Source organism: Thalassophryne amazonica, chromosome 9 (assembly GCF_902500255.1).
Source record: "Thalassophryne amazonica chromosome 9, fThaAma1.1, whole genome shotgun sequence".
Classification (NCBI taxonomy): domain Eukaryota; kingdom Metazoa; phylum Chordata; class Actinopteri; order Batrachoidiformes; family Batrachoididae; genus Thalassophryne; species Thalassophryne amazonica.
The window spans coordinates 108,464,509-108,477,888 of NC_047111.1; positions in this window are offsets into that span (position 1 = coordinate 108,464,509).

Below are 13,380 nucleotides of genomic sequence, written 5' to 3' on the forward strand. Positions count from 1 at the left end.
TCTGCCTTACAGAAACCTGGTTACAGCAGGATGAATATGTTAGTTTAAGTGAGTCAACACCCCCGAGTCACACTAACTGCCAGAATGCTCGTAGCACGGGCCGAGGCGGAGGATTAGCAGCAATCTTCCATTCCAGCTTATTAATTAATCAAAAACCCAGACAGAGCTTTAATTCATTTGAAAATCTTGACTCTTAGTCTTGTCCATCCAAATTGGAAGTCCCAAAAACCAGTTTTATTTGTTATTATCTATCGTCCTCCTGGTCGTTACTGTGAGTTTCTCTGTGAATTTTCAGACCTTTTGTCTGACTTAGTGCTTAGCTCAGATAAGATAATTATAGTGGGCAATTTTAACATCCACACAGATGCTGAGAATGACAGCCTCAACACTGCATTTAATCTATTATTAGACTCAATTGGCTTTGCTCAAAATGTAAATGAGTCCACCCACCACTTTAATCATATCTTAGATCTTGTTCTGACTTATGGTATGGAAATTGAAGACTTAACAGTATTCCCTGAAAACTCCCTTCTGTCTGATCATTTCTTAATAACATTTACATTTACTCTGATGGACTACCCTTAAACTAGGTTTAAGGATATGATTCCTTCTTTATGTTCTCTAATGCCATATACCAACACAGGGCAGAGTAGCTACCTAAACTTTGTAAGTGAGATAGAGTATCTCGTCAATAGTTTTACATCCTCATTGAAGACAACTTTGGATGCTGTAGCTCCTCTGAAAAAGAGAGCTTTAAATCAGAAGTGCCTGACTCCGTGGTATAAATCACAAACTCGCAGCTTAAAGCAGATAACCCGTAAGTTGGAGAGGAAATGGCGTCTCACTAATTTAGAAGATCTTCACTTAGCCTGGAAAAAGAGTCTGTTGCTCTATAAAAAAGCCCTCCATAAAGCTAGGACATCTTACTACTCATCACTAATTGAAGAAAATAAGAACAACCCCAGGTTTCTTTTCAGCACTGTAGCCAGGCTGACAAAGAGTCAGAGCTCTATTGAGCCGAGTATTCCTTTAACTTTAACTAGTAATGACTTCATGACTTTCTTTACTAATAAAATTTTAAACTATTAGAGAAAAAATTACTCATAACCATCCCAAAGACGTATCGTTATCTTTGGCTGCTTTCAGTGATGCCGGTATTTGGTTAGACTCTTTCTCTCCGATTGTTCTGTCTGAGTTATTTTCATTAGTCACTTCCTCCAAACCATCAACATGTCTATTAGACCCCATTCCTACCAGGCTGCTCAAGGAAGCCCTACCATTAATTAATGCTTCGATCTTACATATGATCAATCTATCTTTATTAGTTGGCTATGTACCACAGGCTTTTAAGGTGGCAGTAATTAAACCATTACTTAAAAGCCATCACTTGACCCAGCTATCTTAGCTAATTATAGGCCAATCTCCAACCTTCCTTTTCTCTCAAACATTATTGAAAGGGTAGTTGTAAAACAGCTAACTGATCATCTGCAGAGGAATGGTCTATTTGAAGAGTTTCAGTCAGGTTTTAGAATTCATCACAGTACAGAAACAGCATTAGTGAAGGTTACAAATGATCTTCTTATGGCCTCAGACAGTGGACTCATCTCTGTGCTTGTTCTGTTAGTGCTGTTTTTGATACTGTTGACCATAAAATTTTATTACAGAGATTAGAGCATGCCATAGGTATTAAAGGCACTGCGTTGCGGTGGTTTGAATCATATTTATCTAATAGATTACAATTTGTTCATGTAAATGGGGAATCTTCTTCACAGACTAAGGTTAATTATGGAGTTCCACAAGGTTCTGTGCTAGGACCAATTTTATTCACTTTATACATGCTTCCCTTAGGCAGTATTATTAGACGGCATTGCTTAAATTTTCATTGTTACGCAGACGATACCCAGCTTTATCTATCCATGAAGCCAGAGGACACACACCAATTAGCTAAACTGCAGGATTGTCTTACAGACATAAAGACATGGATGACCTCTAATTTCCTGCTTTTAAACTCAGATAAAACTGAAGTTATTGCACTTGGCCCCACAAATCTTAGAAACATGGTGTCTAACCAGATCCTTACTCTGGATGGCATTACCCTGACCTCTAGTAATACTGTGAGAAATCTTGGAGTCATTTTTGATCAGGATATGTCATTCAATGCGCATATTAAACAAATATGTAGGACTGCTTTTTTGCATTTGCGCAATATCAGTGATGCTGAAAAACTAATTCATGCATTTATTTCCTCTAGGCTGGACTATTGTAATTCATTATTATCAGGTTGTCCTAAAAGTTCCCTGAAAAGCCTTCAGTTAATTCAAAATGCTGCAGCTAGATTACTAACGGGGACTAGAAGGAGAGAGCATATCTCACCCATATTGGCCTCTCTTCATTGGCTTCCTGTTAATTCTAGAATAGAATTTAAAATTCTTCTTCTTACTTATAAGGTTTTAAATAATCAGGTCCCATCTTATCTTAGGGACCTCATAGTACCATATCACCCCAATAGAGCGCTCGCTCTCAGACTGCAGGCTTACTTGTAGTTCCTAGGGTTTGTAAGAGTAGAATGGGAGGCAGAGCCTTCAGCTTTCAGGCTCCTCTCCTGTGGAACCAGCTCCCAATTCAGATCAGGGAGACAGACACCCTCTCTACTTTTAAGATTAGGCTTAAAACTTTCCTTTTGCTAAAGCTTATAGTTAGGGCTGGATCAGGTGACCCTGAACCATCCCTTAGTTATGCTGCTATAGACTTAGACTGCTGGGGGGTTCCCATGATGCACTGAGTGTTTCTTTCTCTTTTTGCTCTGTATGCACCACTCTGCATTTAATCATTAGTGATTGATCTCTGCTCCCCTCCACAGCATGTCTTTTCCTGGTTCTCTCCCTCAGCCCCAACCAGTCCCAGCAGAGGACTGCCCCTCCCTGAGCCTGGTTCTGCTGGAGGTTTCTTCCTGTTAAAAGGGAGGTTTTCCTTCCCACTGTTGCCAAGTGCTTGCTCACAGGGGGTCGTTTTGACCATTGGGGTTTTTCCGTAATTATTGTATGGCCTTGCCTTACAACAGGGGTAGGCAACCTGTTCCAGAAAGAGCCATGAGGGTGCAGGTTTTCTTTGCAGCCACTGACTCCACCAGGTGATTTTACTGATTAATATCACTTTGAGCAGATGGAATCAGTTAATCAGTAAAATCACCTGGTGGAGTCAGTGGCTGCAAAGAAAACCTGCACCCTCATGGCTCTTTCTGGAACAGGTTGCCTACCCCTGCCTTACAATATAAGGCGCCTTGGGGCAACTGTTTGTTGTGATTTGGCGCTATATAAATAAAATTGATTAGATTTGATTTGATGAAGCAGTGGAAGAAGGAGGTAAAACTCTAAAACATATTTGACAAAAGACGGAGAGCAGCAGACTGAGAGAAGCTCTGAGACACTGTCACTTCAGATGGTAATTTATTGGGGATTAAAAGGATCTGACGTAATCAACCTAAAGCGAGGGTTAATCTGACTGCCGGGCCTGGAATAGATCTCAGACAAGACGTCACCTGTTAGGTGTCAGTAATACACAACCTCCTCATCAGTCTGCACAAATCTGATGTGTTTCCGATCTATGGATTCCTGTTAGAAGCAACAATAAACTTCAAAAGTGATCAACTGATCATCATTCTGCTCTCCATTTAATTTATGGAATCCATCATGCACAATCTTCAGAGGTGTTCAAATTTACCCTACTGAAGCTCTTGGTGAAAATCTATTGTACCTGCATTAATGGTAAATGTCCACCGGGTGGAGATACTGCTCCATTTCAAGAACCTTTGGACACAATGACAACCAACCTGTGGCTTATAGTAGTAGATTTCAAACCACTTCTTCTGGCTGAGTCAGTCGACTCAGCCAGCTGAGATACTGAAAGAACATACAATCTCCACACAGGAGATCCCCAGCTGACCAGTCAGGTCAGGTTTGATCACAATCAGGGAGGTGATATGTTTAATTAAGTAAGCTTCAAAAGTTGCTCATGTTGTGTTCAACGTGCAAACTATGATAAATTTGTACTGACACCCAATCACAAAGACTCCTGCTACAGCTAACTTCTGAGGTGACAGACGTTAGCCAAAAGTGTGGCATCTAAACATCTTTGCCAGCATGATCTCATTTCATAAAGTATGAATCTGTTGGTCTAGAAACATTTCCAAAAACACGTCAATATACAAATAATGAATGTTAATGAGTTTAATAGTATGAATATTTCATGAGGTGAAAGGTGCATCAGCTTATTCCTGATTTCTTTGTTGTAAAAATGCAAATATTGGCAAGTCAGTGAATGTAGCAGAGAAGTGAACCTGAACTCATCATTTTGTGGCCTGCAGGAGGAGACGGTGGATCAGATGCTTCTGAGGTTTCTTTGAACCCAGAATGTGCTGGAGGATGAGGTGGAGGAGAGCCTGATCCATTCTCCACTGCCGTCTCAGGCTCATGAGACTTTGGAAAAGTCTTGTTGCCAGGAGAAGTCAGGAGAAGATAGAGCAAGTCCGGCTGGGACACCTATCTGGCAGTGGTCCATGTGCAGTCTGAGGACCATCTGACCACAATTTACATATTTCGATGGTGGCAAAACAAGATCCAAAATGATTTGAGCTCATATGAGGAACCCTTGAGATGGATCTCGCACGGTAAAGCATGACGGTATGACCTGCGTGCCACATATAATCATGTCCAACCCCACCCGCAGAGCACAATGGAACTGTTGAAATGTATGTGGCACGCTTCATCATGATAATAATTATTAATTATTATCATGTACAGTGAATGTGAACAGTGGCTATCATACCGAAAGCTCGGTGCGCTTCTGCGCGCATGTCACCACAAATCTGAACAGGCTGTTATATGCACAGCAGACCTTACAGTGCAGATATTTGTCCATTTCTTCCCATGGGTGACAAAAATAATGTGAATATTCTGTCCAATATAACTGTATATAACACGGGCAGCTGCGCCTCTGTGGTGCGCAGTAACGCGTCATTGCAAGTGTCAGGCTCAGAGCTGAACAGATCTCACTGCTGAAATATATGATCACCTTCTAACTCTGGGACCCCAGCCTGTGGTAAAAATCCTCTCACCTGGCTGCTGTGTGCTGAAATAACCATGCAAAAATGAAATCCCATGTGATAATCCAACCATTGCGGTATCCAGAGTTGCGTTGTGCTCCTGAAGTGAGCCAAGACACACAAAAAAGAAATTAAAGTTCCCTGGAAAGGCTCCATCTGACGTATGGGACTGTGTGGCACACTGCCAGCAAACTTTCAGCAAAGCTGTCCAGCGTCACGTGCGCATGCTCAGTGGTTCATGCAGCGTTATGCATACACAACACACACACACATGGCTGAGTGATAATTGCAGCCCCACGCATGTGCAGAGCGCACGTGCGCCACACAGACACGCGCGCTGTGCATGAGGAACACAGCGCGCCCTCCCACTGTAGTCCCTTGTTTGCCATCCAGATGTTTGGACATCGGACAGTCTTCAGCGCCTTTTATGGCAGTCTAACAGCAGTCTGTGTCATCTACCTGTTGTCTACATGCACTTTGGATGCCATCGTGCAGGTGTGGACGAGGTAATCCGGATGCGTTCTGACACTGCTGACCATGCCCCTTTTCTTCCCAACTGTGTCGGATTATGGCAGTATTTTCCGTGTCGGACATGGTTCCTGTGCATTCCTGCTATGTGTGACGGGGGCTCCAGTGTATGTCAGTGGGACGAGTGCCACCATGTAGAAGCTCAATGAGACGTGAACGCTCACATGGAAGACGAGTAAGGCCTTCATCTTTATTTCATACGTTCACGACTCCTGTCTGCTTCTGTCTGCTTCTTCTGTTCTGCTGTCTGTGTCATGACGGCTTTTCCAGTGCACTCTCCAAAGTCCCACTGGCCTGTTTGTAAAATCACTGAGTGCAAGTCTTTCCTGATTATTTTAAAAACAGCAGGGGCGCGACAAAGCCACCCTGGTTTTCAAGGACATGGTGCTGTTAGTGACGACAGTCAGGTTTTGGCTGAAAACTACCAATCACACTGTGCCTTTGGTGGATAATCGGACACTAGAAGTGTTTCCAAATCTGTATTTTAGGACATGCCGTCCTGACCAGAAAGGACAGGGAATGGGTGGGAACACATGATTACATTTTAGTCAGTTCTTCACACTCACATTAGCTTTTACAAACTGTCTAGAGGGGTACAAATTAAATTTTTTGACGTGATGTGTAACTCACCAGTTAGATGATTTGGTGACTATTACGACAAATATCACATCAGGCTGGATGGTAAGTCACAAACTATCACCACCTGTCTCTTTTTTACAGACCCACAGGGGCGGCGCTCAGACTCAGATGGAGAAGATGGTTTGATGATGCCACTCTACAGTATATGCATGAATAAAGTAATCAATATTGCTTGTCTGGTTTGTCTTCATCTTACTTGGAATAACCTTTTAGTTTATACCATAACAGGCTACATACAGCGCACTTTGCACAAGGGGATGTTGTATGGGAGAGTAATGCAGAGGAAGCCTTTTCTGTGTACATGCCACAAACAGAGTCGCTTGAGGTATGCTAAAGCACATTTGGACAAGCCAGCTTCATTTTGTAATAAGGTGCTGTGGACGGATGAAAACAAATTGAGTTATTTAGACATAAGAACACAGCATTCCAAGAAAAATACTTGCTACCTACAGTAAAATTTGGAGGTGGTTCCATCATGCGGTGGGGCTGTGTGGCCAGTGCAGGTACTGGGAATCTTGTTAAAGTTGAGGGTCACATGGATTCCAGTCAATATCAGCAGATTCTTGAGAACAATGTTCATGAGTCAGTGACAAAGTTGAAGTTGTGCTGGGGCTGGATCTTTCAACAAGACAACGACCCTAAACACTGCTCAAAATCTACTGAGGCATTCATGCAGAGGAACAAGTACAACATTCTGGAATGGCCATCTCAGTCCCCATGTAGTCCTGTATATTACTGAAAATCTGTTGTGTGATTTTAAGTGGGCTGTCCATGCTCGGAAACCAACAAACCTGAGATGTTTTGTAAAAAAGAATGGTCCAAAATACCTTCAACCAGAATCCAGACTCTCGTCGGAAGCTATAGGAAGCATTTAGAGGCTGTTATTTCTGCAAAAGGAGGATCTGTTAAATACTGACATATTTTTTTATGTTGAGGTGCCCAAATTTATGCACCTGTCTAATTTTGTTTAAAGAATTATTGCACACTTTGTGTAAATCCTATAAACTTCATTTCATTTCTCAAATATCATTATTTGTCTGCTATATGATATATTTAACTGAAATTGCTGATCTAAACAACCAATGATTTATAAAGAAAAATGGAAATCATCAGGGGTGCCCAAACTTTTACATACAACTGTGTGTGTGCGTGTGCTCATGAGAGAGAGGAAGGTTACTGTATTTGGCTACAAATATAGACTCAGTTGCCAGTTTATTAGGTACACCAGAAGAAAAGTAATGCAGACTTACCACATCCACCTTGATGAAGAAGTGAAGGTGCGCCCCCTTGAAAATCAACACCAGCAGGCACCACTGGTTAGAAATCCAACCACAAGGAGCAGTGGAGAGTTCGAATCAGGTGTCATAACACACACACACACACACACACACACACACACACACACACACACACACACACACACACACACACACACACACACACAAACACTTCTTTTTTTTTTTGTGGATTTGAGCATTTTAAAAGGAGAGCTGCACTCAGAGAGCACAAGTACCTCTGCCAACAGAGATACTTTTGATGTCACACTATGAAATGAGAAATTCCAATGATCCTGTCCAGCAAATGAATAATTAATCTGTGTTTGTTATTTATTTATTTGTTATTTGCAGTAGAAGAAGGTAAAGAAGAGGATCATCTTTACCGTGGGTAGCCAACAAAAGCCCAAAGCTTGTTTCCAGTAGGGCCCACAGCACGTGTCTCTCACTCCTCCCCAGCACTGTTGTTGAGAGTGCCAGTTGGGAGCGTGGCTGCAATCGGGAAGCAAACCCAGATCGCTGGCATCCCAGTCCATCACGCAAACCATTACGCCACCACCTCCCTCGATGACTCATTGCTGGATTCCCTATGTAACTGCTCACTCTGTAGAATTTGCTTATGTTTTTAATCACAAAAATACGAGTTTGACCTCAGGTGGTGTCAGGTGGTCAACTGAGGTCAATTTTGAGGTCACCACTGTAAATCCTGTACATGTATATGATTTTTTTTCCATTACTTGCTACATCTTCAAGTGCCAGTATTTAACCTCTAGAAATAGTTATTTTTTTAACTGAATAATGTGAATTTGGCCTTACAACAATCTGAGTTCACAAGCACCATAGTCACTTTATTTAAACCAGTTACTGCGACCTATTTAGTAATGTTGCAGTGGGCATATACAGGACATAGCTTAGAGCTGAGAATTTAATGAATTGACCTTGAATAGTATACTAACATTGACCTTGAAATTTGAACTGTGACCTTCAAAAGTGAAATCACTGTATTCTAGGACCCAATACACCACTTCCACATATCAGAATTAATTTTATATTCATTTTTTGCATCAACTTTGACCTTGACCAAACTTTTGAAGATCAATCAGAAAGCGTCTCACTAAGAGAAATTAGTTCCGAAGTTATGGCTGATTATGCGATTTTCACCTTTTGCGTGATGTTGACCTTGAAACTTGAGCTATGACCTTGAAACATGAACTCACACTATTCTAGGATTATCAATCAATCAATCAATCATTTTTTTTTTATATAGCGCCAAATCACAACAAACAGTTGCCCCAAGGCGCTTATATTGTAAGGCAAGGCCATACAATAATTATGTAAACCCCAACGGTCAAAACGACCCCCTGTGAGCAAGCACTTGGCTACAGTGGGAAGGAAAAACTCCCTTTTAACAGGAAGAAACCTCCAGCAGAACCAGGCTCAGGGAGGGGCAGTCTTCTGCTGGGACTGGTTGGGGCTGAGGGAGAGAACCAGGAAAAAGACATGCTGTGGAGGGGAGCAGAGATCGATCACTAATGATTAAATGCAGAGTGGTGCATACAGAGCAAAAAGAGAAAGAAACACTCAGTGCATCATGGGAACCCCCCAGCAGTCTACGTCTATAGCAGCATAACTAAGGGATGGTTCAGGGTCACCTGATCCAGCCCTAACTATAAGCTTTAGCAAAAAGGAAAGTTTTAAGCCTAATCTTAAAAGTAGAGAGGGTGTCTGTCTCCCTGATCTGAATTGGGAGCTGGTTTCACAGGAGAGGAGCCTGAAAGCTGAAGGCTCTGCCTCCCATTCTACTCTTACAAACCCTAGGAACTACAAGTAAGCCTGCAGTCTGAGAGCGAAGCGCTCTATTGGGGTGATATGGTACTACGAGGTCCCTAAGATAAGATGGGACCTGATTATTCAAAACCTTATAAGTAAGAAGAAGAATTTTAAATTCTATTCTAGAATTAACAGGAAGCCAATGAAGAGAGGCCAATATGGGTGAGATATGCTCTCTCCTTCTAGTCCCCGTCAGTACTCTAGCTGCAGCATTTTGAATTAACTGAAGGCTTTTTAGGGAACTTTTAGGACAACCTGATAATAATGAATTACAATAGTCCAGCCTAGAGGAAATAAATGCATGAATTAGTTTTTCAGCATCACTCTGAGACAAGACCTTTCTGATTTTAGAGATATTGCGTAAATGCAAAAAAGCAGTCCTACATATTTGTTTAATATGTGCTTTGAATGACATATCCTGATCAAAAATGACTCCATTATCTGAACCATATGTCCAAATTTTATGATGCTAGATCCTGTGATGTTGAACTTTGACCTTGAACCTTTCGTGTGCTGAATCGTGTCTCCATAGTCCTGCTATATGTGAACTTACAAGACTATGCAATGATGATTTGCATGCTTTTCCACACCCTGACATAAATCAAAATTTTGCATGTTTTTTCACCATGACGTTACCAAATGGCGTTTGAAGCATTCTGGATCATCTCAGAAAGCCTTTTAATTTGGTATATTGCACAACATGTTTTCCTCAAATCTGAAATTTGACCTAATTTACGCTTTGACTTCAAGCAAAACCATGAAGGTCAAGGTCGATCACTTATCCCAGGTAATGGCTTATGGGCAAGGCCCATCCCTATATTCATGCCAAATGTGGAGGCAAATTTTTAAAAAGTTGCAATCAGGAAAGTTCTTTTGTTGATTTCAGTGTTTGACCTTCTTGTAACCTTGACCTTTAAGCTTTAAGTTTGATCCTGTTGTGTGCTGAAAGGTATCATTCTAGGGCTGCTATTGCTGAAGTTGCAAGACTGCACTGTAAACTACAGAACGAGCTAAAGCTGAAAATGCAGTGATTATAAACAAACAAACAAAAAAACAAACACAAATGCACATACTGAGTAACATATCTTGCAAAACTTCATTTTGGCAAGACAATGACAAAGATACGCTCAGCCATTATATAATATACAAATAATGAATGTTTATGAGTTCAATGGTACAAATATTTAATTCCATTCAACTCGGCTTGTTGAATGGTTTGTTCCAGCTTTCACCGAATTAAATATTTGTTCCATTGAAAGAATGTAAAAACATTCATTATTTGTTTTAATGGCTAAAATAGATCCTTGACATTTGATATTTTATTAATTTATAAACAACAGAAAAGGGACTTACACTGTGGAGTTCCACTGGTGCTTAACAGTCCAACACAAACTTTAAATAGGAGTTCAAAATTATGACGATATAGTCCACGATACTGACTTTGAGTACTTCCAAAAAAAAAAAAAAAGTCAGTCCAGCGAAAAATCACGTCAGCTTTTCAGCTTTTCATCTTAACAGCTCTTCATGCCTCCAGACGGCTTACAATGGAGTGGATTTTGTGTGTGTGTGTTAGAAGAATTAGCACTGTCAATTAGCTCTTATCGTCGTCCTCCAGCAAAACAAACTCTGCCATGTTTAGCGGGGCATGCAATAGCGCATTTCATATAGCACCAAAATTGCACGCTAAAAAGCACTATTGCATGGTCAGTGAAACACAACGGCAAACAGTATGAATAATCTGTGTCACGTGACATAAAAGCCACCAAATGACAAGGATCCACTCAGCCGTTATATATAATACACATTTATATAACGGCTGAGTGGATCCTCGTCAGCCATCTGGAGGGATGAAGAGCTGTTGGATGACATTAGGATGAAAAGCTGGACAAATTTCTGACGCGATGTTTCGCTGGAGTGAGGAAAGCAGACGACAGACTGTACACAAAGTCAGTGGGCGGCAGCATGGACTTAAAAGTTTGTGTTGGACTGTTAAGCACCAGTGAGGAGCACCAAAATGTACCAAAATGTAAGCCCCTTTCCTGTTGTTTATAAAGTAATAAAATATCAAACTCATTGTAAGCTTATAACCACAACAAAACATCAATTCATTGTTGTAGGTCATTAAGGCTATGTTCCATTTCTGCTAGGAAACACTCCAAATCTGACACACTGTACCTTGAAAGCAAATGCTGAAAACAACTCAGTGCATTTAGACGTGCTGACATGGTCGAAAGGATCTGCTGAAATTTAAACCAAGCAACAGAATGGAGACGACTGCAAAACCACAACAAGGAACGTGGTCCCAGATGGGCTTGTTTATGTATTTTATAAACTGATGATCAGTGTCCAATCATCTCTAGGACCACTATGTTCCAAAAAAGAAAAAAAAACCTCCAGTGAGTGATGGTTCTCTGGATAGAAATGCTTTATTGATGGCAGAGTTTGGAAAGGAACAGCCAGAGCAGTTCAAGGTGACAGAAAGGCAGCGCTAAATCAAATCACCACTCGTTACTGCAGGAGAGCATCTTTGAACGCACAGCACGTCGAACCATGAAGCAGATGGACTACAGCAGTACCAGAACAGGGAACTGAGGCTGGAGTAGACACAGGCAAAATCTGACAGCAGACGATAGGAAAAATACCTGATCTGATTTCTGCTGTTACAGTCACATGGCCAGAACTTGGTGTAAAATGAAAGCATCCTGCATTGTAGCATCCTCAGTCACGGCTGCTGGCGGTGTACTGGTGTGATAACGGTGTGATGCCATCTTATCAATAAGGACCAACACCTCTGAGGAATGTTTCCAGCACTGAGTTAAATCGATGCCACAGAGAAAGAAGACAGTTCTCAGGTCAAAAGGGGGTCTAACACAAAGCGTGCAAGGTGTACCTAATAAAGTGGAACTGGACGATGTGTTTAAGTGTAACACTTAATATTCTACGACCACTGTTAACAATCAAAATTGACTTAGTTTAAGGAGGGTGACATTATATTGTGTATTTGTATTTATATTTGCAAACTGTTTTTCTTTATTTCACTTTTGATACTCTGTGTGCTTCTTACCCTGTATGCTACTATACAATACTGCTGGAACCTGAGGGAGTCTTCCCAAGGGATCAATAAAGTTCTGTCTAATCTAATCTAAGTATTTGTTGCTTTAATTGTTAAATGTGCCGTAACTATAAACTCGGTGATGATACTTGCTGTAAGAATTAATTCTGCTGGGAATTGAATTTCTTTGTGACCCAATAGCAGCACGGTGGCTTAGTGGTTAGCACTGTTGCCTCACAGCAAGAAGGTCATGGAATCTATTCCCATTTGTGGCCTTTCTGTGCGGAGTTTGCATGTTCTCCCCGGGTTTGTGTGGGTTCTCTCCGGGTCCTCCGGCTTCCTCCCACATCCAAAGACATGCAGATTAGGTGGATTGGAAACTTTAAATTGTCCGTAGGTGTGTGTGGGTGTGAATGTGTTTGCCTATATGTGACCCTGCAACAGACTGCTGTCTTGTCTTCATGCCCAGCGACTGCTGGGATAGGCTCCAGCCCCCGGGACCCTTAATTGGAGTAAGCGGTTGAAGATGAGTGAATGACCCAATAGCAGTCAGGGGAATAACTGCATTTATCCAGCAGATGGCTCCAGTCTTGTGTCTCAGCAACTCTTTTGACAGGATGCAGAATAAGTCAGTGGAACCACTGCATATTGTTGGATAATGTTGTAATTTATAGCATAAGAGATGTTCATTATAAAGCTACAACAGCCTGTTGATGAAAATGACTTTTGCCATTTGTGTGCATAAAGCAACATTGTATTCGTACAGGAAACAGGAGCGTTAAACAGGATGTGCATCCGGACACCCTGTAACATCCTGCTTTGTAAACTCTTCCAAACATGGAACCATTTCCAAGTCATAACAAGATGAGACAAAAAAAAAAACAACAAATATCCAAGGGAAATGATTCATAACCCAATTTCCGTATATTTCAAACTAGACTCGGTGCTGGCGGGCT